Here is a 12,884-nt window from a genome sequence, read left to right on the forward strand (position 1 = left end):
GTAACAAACATCAATCATGCACTATTGGCATTCAAAAGTATCAGGAAAATTATCTGAAGTGTGGCATTACTCAGTGTGTTAGAAGCATGCCTTTCAAAATGATTTTTTAAAAATGATGAGCACATTTTCTTCACACTGCAAATTTAATGCCCTCCAAACATTTCGGACTCCAACTCCAACAAGCTCCTGTCAATGTGGACAATGGTCCGGGAGGACAGGAGTTGCAATCCAAATTATCAGGTGGCCACCAGCTTGGGAAAGGCTGGTGTACGTACACATATGAACACACATACACTTTTCTTCCTTATGAGTACTATGAGAAAAGCTCGCACCTCAAGTTTTCCTGTTTTCATCATAAAGGTACCTGTCATCATATTTAATTTTTATTCCTCCTTCAAATGTCCTTTTAAAAAATCCACAGTCTTATATAAAAATATTTATTGCACAAACCCTTCACAGAATTTCAACAGGAAAGTGTTTTGAGAACTGTACTTTCAGAAGAGTTCAGATGTACTTCCTTCCAATCCTACACAAATCTCAGAGGTGGAAGGGGGGGAAACAATGCTCATCAATGCAATCAGATATTGTCCCAGAACCTGCCAAGGAAGTAAAATATTTTTCAATATTCGCCTGGAAGGCCGTTATAAGCAAGTGATTGGAATGCAAACAGAATAGTCTGGTCTTCATCTGGAGTTGATGACTCTCCTATTAAAACCATTAAGGCATTGAGAGATATTGCAGTAGCTGCACCATTAGCCACCATCTCTCATATCTAAAGTCAACCTTGCTACTGCAGGCAGGAATGAAGGTAGATAACAGACTGGTAGAGTAACAACTGCATCCTCTTAGTAAATCAGAGCTTTTAAAGGGGCAGTCACCATCTTGGGACGGGAGGAACTAGCAATACTACACAAAATGGTCTGTAGACAATCACGAAAAAATGAAATAGGCACTTTTCATATCTCAACAGAAATGCTGTTCCACAGAACATCCATGCTGAAAGCCCAGCTTAAAGCTATTGTGAAGTGCCCATTAAAATCCTTGTTCTTTGTAAACATTCGTAACAAGTTTTATTCCAAGGCACATATTTTTAAAGTTTTCCTTCAAGACAAGATTAGACAAGAAGTGATCATGTAGGAAGAAAACTTCAGTCACAAGTAACAAGCTGTTTTTCACCCTTGTTTTTCTATTTTATACGACAACCTATTCTTCCTCTTGCATGTTGAAGAAAACCGATGTGCACCCACACAATACTTAATCCTCCTCCACCTTTTTTTCTACAGGCATGAACAGGGCAGCAATATATGATGCATGTATGGAAGCTCACTTGGTTTCCTGTGGGGGCCAGATATGTTAAGAAACAGTAACAAGCCATATTTACTCCCATTCATTCTCTCTCACTGCACTCAAGAGTTTTCAGGTAACAGACAACCAGAGCTAAATTCTACCAGCATCAAGCTATAGAACTGAATAATACTCCCAAATTCTTTAATGGCAGACCAATCGGAGAGGAACCAAAACTCCACACATGCTTTGCAGGAAGGTGATCCAAGAGTGAGTACTTGAAATCTTCAGGTAAAAGAATCAGGGAGCAGGTGATTTGAAAGACCTATGGCCTCACATCCTGAAGAACAACTGCTACAAGCGATGGAGAACATGTATGCCTACACATGCTGTAGGATGGATGATGGATGCCTCCATCATCCCTGACCATTGGCTAAGCTGGTTGTGGGTGATGAACTGGGAGCTCAAAACAGTTAGAGGACACTAGGTTGGGAAATGCTGAAGTAGCCAGTGCTGGACTAAACGGATAAATGGTGTTACCTGGCAAGCTTCCTGTATTTAAGAGATGAACAATTACCTTTCCTTGACCTGATGGTGACACCAACTTAACCGGACTAAGTGCCGTCAGCACCAAAGCATCTTCCTTTTTTGCTTACTCGAATTCTAAGGACAAGGCGCTGCCCTACTAGGGCTTTGAGGCTTACGGGGTGGAAGAGCTACGAATGCCAAAGAGGGGCAGCCCGAGGTGCTACTTTGGGCGGACGGAAGGACTACAGAGGCTCACTGCGAAAGCCCTCAAGCTCCCCGCCAGGCCCGGGGGGGGGGGGGGAGGACCTGCAAAGCAGGCCTCGGATACAGCACGAGTAAGAGAAAAGTGCAGGCCCCTCTATGGTCTGGTGCGCCCAAGACACCCCTCCCCCTGAGTCAAGGCCCCGCGAAGACCATGCCGGGTAGCAAGAAGACCATGTCGAGCTCAGTGCCTTCTGGGGCCAAGTCGCCCCACACTGACTCACCTCAGCCCGCGGCGGGGTGGGCGCCGGGTCCAGCCCAAGCCCAAATGGGGGGTTATGGCCTGGCGCTCGCCTCATTGCGTCATCAGTGCGCGCTCGGGATAACAACACACATGGCGCGCGGCCGCTTTCCCCGGCTGTGATTGGTGGAGGCGAATCGTGGGCGGCGCTTAACGCAGAGAGGCGGGAGCGGGGGGAAAGAGGTGGCCGTGGTTGTCATAGAAACCGAGGCGAGGCCAGGAAGGAAGGAAGCGGGTGCCAAGAGCGGAGCTGGAGCCAGGCCCGTGCGGGCTGCCGTTGAGAAGAGGAGGCGGCGACTGGCGCGCCCCTTGGTCGGTTGTTTTCACGGTTGTTTTCTTCTCTGTTTTTGCTTGCCTTCGTACGAATACAATACACTGTACACATGCGCTTCTTTTAATATGCGTTTGTTTGCTTAATCCGTTTTTAAAATCTCGTCTCACCAAACCGTGGCAGTTAAAAAAAACAAAAAAACCAGCACCGTTTAAGTTCTTTGAGATTTATATGCGAGGCTTACAGCAAATTATAAGAACGACGCAAAACCCCTCCATAGGACCTATTCCGTGACCTTTTGGAAATACTTGCATTTTTCTGAGCTGGGTGTGATAGAATTACCAACCAGCAAAAAAGACCAGCAGCTGAGACGTCCCTTGCCACATTTGGAGGTCCGAGCAATAAGGAATAATGAATAGCGGTAAGAGAACAAAAACACAGCCGAATCGAGTCGAGACAATTTGCTTGCCAAGCCAAGGCACCTATAGCAGAAATTCTAAGCGCTTCTTCTGCCCTTTAGTGTCCTGGCACTAAAAATACAGTACATTAATAATAAATCCAATAACTATTTGCTGCCCTTCCATGCCACCCAAAACTAACCGCCTCTGCCTAAAAAAACACTAAATAAAGCATATCCACACTCATCAAAATACAGTAAGTACAGCTTTAAAGGCTGCAATCCTATACAGGTTTACCCGAGTGTAGATCCTATTGAATGAAGCTGTATATCTGCATAGATATAGATGTATATAGGATTGTGCAGAAAAAATGACAAAGCTCCCTGACAACATGGGATGCAGCAGTTGGTTTTATTTAAGTGGGCACTTTAAGGATTTTTTTCATGTGTTGCCTACTGCTGCATTTTTGCTTTAGCTTGTAAATTTAGTTGCACAGGCATCTAAATTTCTTATTTACCATCTAGCCTGACAAAGAGTTGAGAACAGCCAGTTGTACTAGATGACCCAACACTACAATTCTATGATTCTATTTGATGATAAAATTATTTCCCTAATATGGATTTTGGTGTTACAGTGTAATCTCACCTTTAGGCAGTATTGCTCTTCTTTTCTAGAGTTTCTGTCAGCAAGCTATGTCCTCTTGTATGAGAGCATAAAGAGTTCAAGCAGGGTAATCAATTTCCCATGACCCCCAATTTTCTGGTTTCCTCCTTCCATAAACACTCAACATTCTTTGGTACAATCCTCACTGAGCTGGTTTTTGTGGGTTCCCCTTTAATGTTTTGTACTTTGGATTCCCCTGAGGATGCTCATACCACTCCATCTTATTTTCTAATGCCCTTGTTTTAGCTCGATCTCTGTCGGCGCTTACCACCTGAGTTTGCTATTAGAGAGAACCATAAATAATAAATAGAAGCCATCACCGTAATCCAGATCCTAGCATGGCAAAGAAGTCAGGGTTCACCATGAAGACTTCTGTGAAAACTAATAAATACATGAGATTGGATAAGAAAGAAACACACTAGACTGCTTCCTGAGTGGCCAGTTCTAGGACTATTAACTCGCTGAAGTTTGTTCCCAGAGTTGCTTTCTTATTGCTCAAAATTGGTACAGTTTATTTTAATGGGGCTACTTTAGTATAAGAGGATTGCGACTTTATGTCTGGATTAACACATTCTCTTCCAATTTAACAAAGCTGAAAGTGGAACAGTATAGGACAATATTTAAATCAGAGATGAGGTTAACTGAAAGCTTTGATGCACAAGCAATAAAGTTCGCTCCAACTGCATTTACCTTTTGCAATAGCAATATCTGTTTATTTCCCTTCTGACACATGTTATCCTACAAGGGTAGCATGTCCTCTCTCCTTTCAAGGATTGCAGGACTCTTCATTGTTCAAAGGCAAAGAGAGAGAAACCATGTGCAGCAGCTGGGCCTTGGAAGCAAGTGCCTACTTCAACAGATGCTTGAAAGTGCCAGTCAGGGCTGGCGGCAGCAGTATTATTTACGTATTATTTTATTAATTAAATTTCTATACTGTCCTTCAGCTGAAGATCACAGGGCTATTTACAAAAATTGTTGAGCACCTCTTGCAGCCAATACCTATGCAAAGTGGCCACTGCCATTCCCTGGAGATGGCTGGTCTTGCTCCTCATCGCTGTCAATGTCTGTGTTCACTTGTCATTTCTAGCATGCAAACAATCAGAGGAGTGAGGTGATACAGCAGCATCCTCTGCCTGCTTTATTCTCTCTCCCTCTCGCTTTATCTGAATGGTTGCATGGATTGGGCCCAGAAGAGAAAAGCAAACAAGTTTGCAGATGTGCGTTGCAGAACAAGAGTGCTACGGTTGAGGCCTGCTGAGAGCTCCTGACTGACCCCCAAAACTGGAGCCAGCTGCACTGTGGACAGTGAAGACAAATCATACATTTATCAAATTAATTGCAGTAAATTAGACGAGTCACATGCATTCAATAAGCCCAAAGATGGAGATGGGTCCAGACTACCTAGAAAGCTTGTGCTCAATTTGTCTGTTGTCATATGTGAGAGATACTCACTGTTTGTGCCAACTGAACCAACCTAAAAATCACAATACAGGTTAAAAGAAATTGTGTCAAATCAATCAACAAACTCCAGGTCAGCAGCTCTACTAGCCTTGAAAACATTCAGGGTGTGTGTGTGTTAAAGTATTTAAATTCAGAAAAAGACCACCTCAGAGAGGAATGTTCACTCTGGTTTCTATGAATTGTCATTTCTAAGACCCAATTAGTATTCATTAATTCTTTTGCAGAAATACCATCCTGTTTGTCCTTTGGAAATTGTAAACAGACACTGACATCATGTGTGATGTGGAGGCAAGAGTTGGCCCCACTCCTGGATTAAGCCTCTACTTGACTCAAAAGCAAGCTTCTCTCATCTGTACTCCCCAATTCTTTGGATACTTCTCTTAACAAAACCACTTGTTTTCTTGTGGAAAAAATCATCTATTGTGTGACATCAGTAGAAAAGTAATGCTATCTGCAAACACCATTCTTTTGAAAACAAATACAGTCCAGTTCATTATCTCATTGATACTAGGTCACCTAAATATCGTGTGACAATGTTTCTGTGTGCTGCAGAGATATTTTGTTGTCTGCATTTATAAAATGGCTAGTTTTAAAAACTTATGTCAAACAAATAGTGTGTGGGTATTTTTCAGTTTTTGAAAACTCATTTGGAAAATCAGTTCCCCCCCCCTTTATTCGCACAAAGTTTGCAGGGAGGTTAGACGATACTGTGTCAAGCAAACGTTACCCCAAATTTCCCAGGGCATTTCCCCATCACTTTCCTTGTCACAAAAAAATCAAATTAGGGGAGTGAATACATTATGCAAGAGCTACAAATCAGTTTTAATTATGTGACCTGAATTTACCAATATGTGAATGAATCCCACCCCGAAATAGCAAAACTCTGGAAGTGCCCAAACACTTAGTCACAAACTATTATTCCAGGGAATCCCAAGGTAAGGGGAATGAATGACTGTTGTCCAGTGAGCATGTGTTTTAGAATTCCAGAGTAACACCACATATGAAGCTGCTAGTATTCTGTATTTTAATTACTGACATAATACAAGTGGAGCTGCTGTCCCTCACCAAAACTTAGTTCTCTGCCAGTAACAAAGACAAGCTACATGAGGCACCTGATTTTGCCAGATGCCTGGGGCAAGGAGAACATGCAGCAAAGAAGGTGCCCTTCTCAGAGTGCAAAAAAGGCCACTATCAGTATCTTCAAATCTGGATGAAGGCCAAAAGGAATGGATTCATGTTCAGTTAATTCTATTTAAATCCAGCTTCACACTGAATGGGGGTAGGGGTCTTCTAGAACTGAGCTTATTTTGGTAACAGCTTGAGGAAATAGCAGCTTGATCCCCTACAGAGTTAGGTGCACCAAAGCACGTTGAAATCAAAAGCTTGAGTGGTGTGCTTACATTGAGTTAGGATCAGACCTGCAACCAGAATGTCTGTGCTTGTGAGGAAAGATGACTCTAGATCAGCTGCGGCCCCTCACCAATCTGCAACCTACTGCTTGCTGGTATGTTTTATATAAAACCTCCATGCACACGATACATTTAAAGCCCCCAGAATACTGGGAACTGCAGTTTGCCCCTCATAGAACTATTGCCAGCAGCCTTAACAAACTATAGTTCCTAGAATTCATATGCACATACACGTACACAAATGTACATTCACACAGTTTCTCTCCTAAAAACAAAATAGGAATCCTATTTTACCAGGGACTGGTATTCAAAAGTAGGAACTACCCCTACTATAAAGAGATATATGAATCATATGAGAAACTACCGCTTCTTGGAGGTTTTCCTGGATTACGACTTGCTAAAATCATATGACATGATGGAGGGAAGTACATCTGGTTTTGAAAAAAAGCTTGTTATTTACCAAACTGAAATGCCAGAAACTATGCTGATGATAGGACCTATGGCGGTGTAACCATAACATCCCATTCCTTTTTCTCCCCAGTGTCCTGAGAAAGAAGGTTCTTTTTTCGCTTTGAGGTAACACATCCAGGGACATTGCAGGAAACTAATTGCAGGAAGTCCTAGCCCTTTGAGAATGAATTACCTGGTAACTATTACAGGACAAAACAGAGTAGGCCTCTCCTTGGTTGGCTCAAGGGATTCATAAAGATTCAAATATTGCCTAAGATGGTGTTGGCCAAGCAGTGATTCCACCTTGTAACAACACCTGCTCTGATCTTGGACTCTTTGTACAAGACCTCTGTGTTGTTATTGTTGTTGTTGTTGAACAAAAAAAAATGTGTGATGTACTGCAGTTTCACAGAGTTCCTTGAGTTGGTTGTTAAACCACACTAGGAATTGTATGTAGCCCTGTGAGAATGGGAGTCTCCTAACAGCTCTCAGCACCCTTAACAAACTACAGTTCCCATGATTCTTTGGGGAAAGTCATGACTGTTTAAAGTGGTATAATAGTGCTTTGTGGGACCCAGGTGGCGCTGTGGGCTAAACCACTGAGCCTAGGGCTTGCCGATCAGAAGGTCGGCGGTTCGAATCCCTGTGACAGGGTGAGCTCCCGTTGCTCAGTCCCAGCTCCTGCCAACCTAGCAGTTCGAAAGCACATCAAAATGCAAGTAGATAAATAGGAACTGCTATAGTGGGAAGGTAAATGGCGTTTCCATGTGTTGCTCTGGTTTGCCAGAAGCGGCTTTGTCATGCTGGCCACATGACCTGGAAGCTATACGCCGGCTCCCTCGGCCAATAATGCGAGATGAGCGCGCAACCCCAGAGTCGGTCACGACTGGACCTAATGGTCAGGGGTCCCTTTACCTTTTACCTTAATAGTGCTTTAAATGTATGGTATGGATGTGGCCCCAGTATGCTAAAGTGAGAGAGGATGTAATTTTTCACACAGAGAACCATACCACTCTCAACTATATCCTCTCAATGCAGGCCCTGTAGGGATCAACAATATTCCAGCATGATCTTAAGAGGGCACTGTCATAGGAATGGTCTTGGCCCCCACAGCTCTACTCTACGTGTGCCTGCTACTGTCACACAGCTGCCCAGAATAGTCTCACCATCTGGTGCCCGGCTTCTCAACAATGGCTGCAGCGCAGCATCTTCTCCCCACCCCCGCTTCACAATTACAAAGAGTGAATTTAAACATCATCTCCTTTTAACTCTCCCTTCTCTTATCCTTTCCCCCCACCCGCCTGTCCCTCCCAATTCAGGGAGGTTTGTCCCTTAGCAAAGAGAGAGGAGGAGGAGGAGGATAATGTCTGCAAAGCATTTAATCTTCTGGCCAAAGAACAGCAGAGAGCAAATTAGGATTGACTCCAATTAATTTGCCTTGATGGGCAAAATCTGGAGAGCAGCCATTTCTAGGAATTAAGAACAAAGGCAGGGAGGGTAAAGTAGGTCGCTGGAGAGTTTTGTAATGGACAAGAGGGGTGTTTGCTATCCACAGGATGTGCTGTGCCCATTTTTTGTGATGGAGGAATCAATCACCCACCAATTCATTTTTTTAAAAATAATTTTTATTAAATTTTCCAATAAACAAAACAAATTACATTCCAACATATATTCTCCCTTATCAGTACCATTCGCTCTGCCGAGCTTGTGACTTCCCTCCCTCCCGTCATTCAGATTTGTCTCTCAATCTGAATCTCACAGTTTCCTCTTTTAAATCAAATTCACTTCGTAGGATTTATTTCAGTCCCGCAAGTGTCTTCAAACTTATACAGTTCATCTTAATATAGTCAATAAATTTACTCCACTCTCTCTGGAACTTTGTCTCGCCCTGCTTTCGGATCCCATAGGTCAGCTTTGCCAGTTCAGCATAACATAGTCCATCATCTTCATTTGCCACTCCTCAATCATGGGTATCTCCTGTAATTTCCACTTTGGGGCTAATAAAGTCCCCATTGCATACATAAATAGTCTGATCTCCCTTTGCAATTTCCTCTCCCATCAATCCTAGCAAAAAATACTTCTGGTTTTTTGGGAAAGGTATATTTAAACATCTTTTTTCCATTCAAACTAGCTTTCAAATAGCTGTACAAATTGCAGCCTGAGTCTCACCTGCAACTGGGAGACAAGAGAATGCATTCAAGAGTCTCTATTGGGTGGATTCATTTGTGTGTGCGCACACAGGTAACAAATGATGGCTGAGAATGGAAGCTAAATCCAGGCTGGGAGTTTCCTAAGCTTGAGACTCTTTGTCTATACTGTATTGCTTTTTCTGCCCTCTTAGCCCTGTTGCCTCATCCACACTCTCTTCCACCCCCTGGTGGTCTCTCTAGAAGGGTAATTTCAGATGGAGGATGTCCTCACTATACCTTTAAAGCACATTTGAAATGCATTCTTTCCCTCAAAGAATTATGGGTGCTGAAGCTTACCCCTCACAGAATTACAGTTCCCAGCAATCCTCAACACACCACAGTGCCCAGAATTATTTGAGGTAAAGAATGTGTTCAAAGTGTGCTTTAAAAATACACTATGCACACAGTCTAAGTGTCAGCAGAAAATGAGAGAGTGGAGAATAGTATTTCCCACAAGCCGCAAGGGGGCTGTTCAAACCTGTGCTAGTCCACATAGTTGACTGGGCAATATGGGGATTACTCTGAGTGGCACAGGCCAAAGCAAACAGGCTTGAACACAAAATCCTGCTTGAGCACCACAACAGCCTTGCCCTGAAGTTTCCTCCTGTGCTAATTCTGCTAGTCAGTGTGAACTATTCTGTCCTGGCCACAGGTGGACAGGGCATGAGAAGTGGCTAAGACTGGCAATAGTCCAGAGATGGGCAGACTTCAGATTTGGCAGATCTAATTTAAGATCAAGGGCAAATGGATGGCTTTCATGCTTTTAGTTAAGGATGGAGAACTTGCAGCTTGAATTTGTGTCTGATAGCAGAAAGGCCAAAGCTCAGTGGAAGAGCACATGCTTCCATGAGAGAAGACCAGAGGTCTGTCAGCCAGAGTCATGCATGCATGCGTGCACACACAATCAAATTAAAGAACAGGAGTATCTCTGTGTCTGAGCCTAGAAGTTTTTCCCCAGTATCGAAACTGAATTGAGCTCACAAGATTGTAGTCATTGTGCCCGCTAACTTACATTTATTAATGTTAATGTGTCTACTCTAACTAAAAGTTGGCTACAAACCACGGTCAATTTACACAGCAGTCTATTCCTGGTTACTCACACACCTTTTAATTTCAACCACCTAATTTAAGTGGGGAAAGTCATTTTGTTGAGAACAATTTTGTTAGCAGCAACTGAGACTCAGAAACCCTTGCTATAGTAGTCTGTTGCAAATCACCCAGAGATCTACAAGCAAAACCTGATGTACCTTCTGCCCACCTCTGGAATAGTCAGTCCAGGAACAGGTAGGGCTCATATCACAGGACCTCTCCCCGGTAGTGGCTCTCCTACTCTATCCCCAGTAGTGGCTCTCCTCTATCCCCAGTAGTGGCTCTCCTTCTCTATCCCTGGTAGTGGCTCTCCTACACCAGCAACAAATTGGACTAGATGCAGTGATGGGTGGTCCACTAGGATAAATGGGGCATTGCCCCACTAACCCCAGTTTGCTCCCACTTGCCTGTTTTCTTAGTTACATATTGTCTAGGGATGACACTGGATGTCAGATTCCTCAGCAGAGAAGAGGATGGTGGAAGTACTTGGCTCTGTCTGTCACTGTATCTGGTGCCTTCTGCCTCTCCAGTCTCAATGGGCACCAGTCACCACTGACTCAATGACAGTTGAGGTGCTTCCCAAATCTACAATTAGGACTGTAATCCTATGCAACTTAGCTGGGAGCAAGCCCCACTGAGCACAGAAGTATGTAATTTAGAATATTCGTATACACATAGGGCTGGACTGTTATCAGAGGAGTCGTGCTTCCATGTGCCTGAGCTGCCCTTTCTTAGCCCTTGTTAGCAAGTTTCTAACAATGATAGTTTGGTTAGCTGCTTGCTTGCTTGCTTGCTATCTGAATGTTGGAGAAAACCTTGTATTTGTTCCATCTTGCTGCCTTTATGGATTCCCAACTTCTTCCTTCCAAAGTGTAGTTGGTATTCAGTGCACTAGGTACATATTTCTTTGTATTGTTCAATCAAGCACCATCTAGGGGCAGGATGCATTGTCCACACCCAGCCGCAGCCTCTTCCCAGCACAGTCCCTCTTACCTCCTACGCAGTGCATTCTCACTATGTCAATATAAAATCAAACCCAAATGAAATAAAACAAGAACAGCTAATGTGAGAGGGCTCTTAGTTCACCTATGAATAGTGACTGATGGGGATGCAGAGAGTGCAGCCAAACAGGTCGATGAACAAGCAGCAGAGAGCAGGGCCGGCTCTAGGTAGACCCCCAGTGGCGTGGTGCGTCAGGGCGCTGCGCCAGTAGGCAGGGCGCCGCGCAGCAAAGCCGCGTGGAAACCATGCTGCGCCCTGCGAGGGCGGGGGCGCCGGAGCGATCTCTGCCCCTCAGCACCAGGGCGCGCGACCTGCTCGAGACTGCCCTGGCAGAGAGTACAGTTTGTGTAGGTTGTCACAGCTCCAAAAGAAAATTTGGTTTGTCTATTATAGGTGAAAACAGGGTCAGCTAATTGGTCTCTAGCAGTAGTTCAACTCCTGGGATTTTGGATCCCAGTCTAAAAATAACAACAACAATAATAAATGTAAAACACTTTTCTGTTTACACACTCAAAGCATTACCAATATAGTCCAGAAATTTATCAGAACAAAATTCAGGCACCTGAGAAGTCACCAGTGTTTCCTAGGGCCTGTGTAGCATTAGAAACCTCCACCTGCTATGTCAAGATAGATAATATTTTCTGTTTTCCAATCAGAGGAAAAAGGTTTTTGACACAAAATGCATACCTGTCAGTTTTGGATACAGGTATAATTTTCTGATAACCAAGTCTTTAGTTCCACCCAGCATCATAAACATATCTGCCAGCTTTGTAATGCAGCAGTATACAGTTGTAACTTCCAGAGACACGTTAGGCTGTTGCATCAAAAAGTACCTAACACATTTATTAAGGCATAAGCTGAAACTTTCTTCAATACTGAGGACAGGGTAATATCTCCCATTGCACCTGAGGGCAGGAGGCTAATTTAGGAGGGCCAGGACAGACTGTATGGCATACACAGCTCTGTCCTCCGTCAGAGGGTAATGGCTGGGAGGCTCAGAGGGATGCTACTGCTGTCTCCCCAGCATCTGCAACCTGAAGGAGTCATTCCATTCTGCCTAGTGTAAGGGCTGGCTCTGGCATATAGAAATATTTTTTAAAAAAAATCCAGCAAAACCACATAAATGTTTGACTATGCATAAACTGGTGGTTAATTCATGTTAAGTGATCTAGAGTGTGCCCTGGATAAGTGATTCATCTAGTACGGTAACTACTCAGGCTGAGCTGGGTATCCTCTGTTGTTCACACATACTATCAGCCTGGCTTATCCTCTTAGCTGAATCCTGCAGATATCCAGCACTAATTCACCCTTAAACACAGGCTTGTCGAAATTTTAAATGAAGACCAGGCAGATTATCTGCCCTGCTGGCTGCTTTTAAATGCTGAGGGACCTTGCAGAGAACTGCTGAATGTGCACATTTACAAAGGGCAGCCCTCTTCTTGTCCCACCTCCCTTGCTACACACAGGGCAGTTTAAAAATTTGTTGGTCAAATTGCTTGATTTTGGCCTTTCCCCCTTCTCAACAGATTTCATCACATCAATTGTGGATTTTGGATCAGTACGACTTTGTGTGCTCCCTCCCCTGACCGAAAAGGCAGTTTAAAAGTAAACGTAAAAGCTTACGATGTACATTTGATC

The 12,884-nt window shown here is 43.7% G+C and overlaps 1 protein-coding gene across 2 annotated transcripts in view; it reads right to left on the reverse strand.

Annotated features, from left to right (window-relative positions):
* The window catches only part of PSKH1 (protein serine kinase H1), a 34,783-nt gene extending 32,396 nt beyond the window's left edge, over positions 1 to 2,387 (reverse strand). Inside the window, exon 1 of one of the 2 annotated variants that reach the window (XM_035119429.2) lies at positions 2,298 to 2,387. The gene's annotated coding sequence lies outside the window, so the exon portion shown is untranslated. Of the gene's footprint in view, positions 1 to 1,861; positions 2,261 to 2,297 lie in introns of those variants that run through there. The other variant, XM_060275975.1, reaches the window with a different exon arrangement.
* Between the last annotated feature and the right edge of the window lie 10,497 nt (positions 2,388 to 12,884).

Source organism: Zootoca vivipara, chromosome 6 (assembly GCF_963506605.1).
Source record: "Zootoca vivipara chromosome 6, rZooViv1.1, whole genome shotgun sequence".
Taxonomy (NCBI): Eukaryota; Metazoa; Chordata; class Lepidosauria; order Squamata; family Lacertidae; genus Zootoca; species Zootoca vivipara.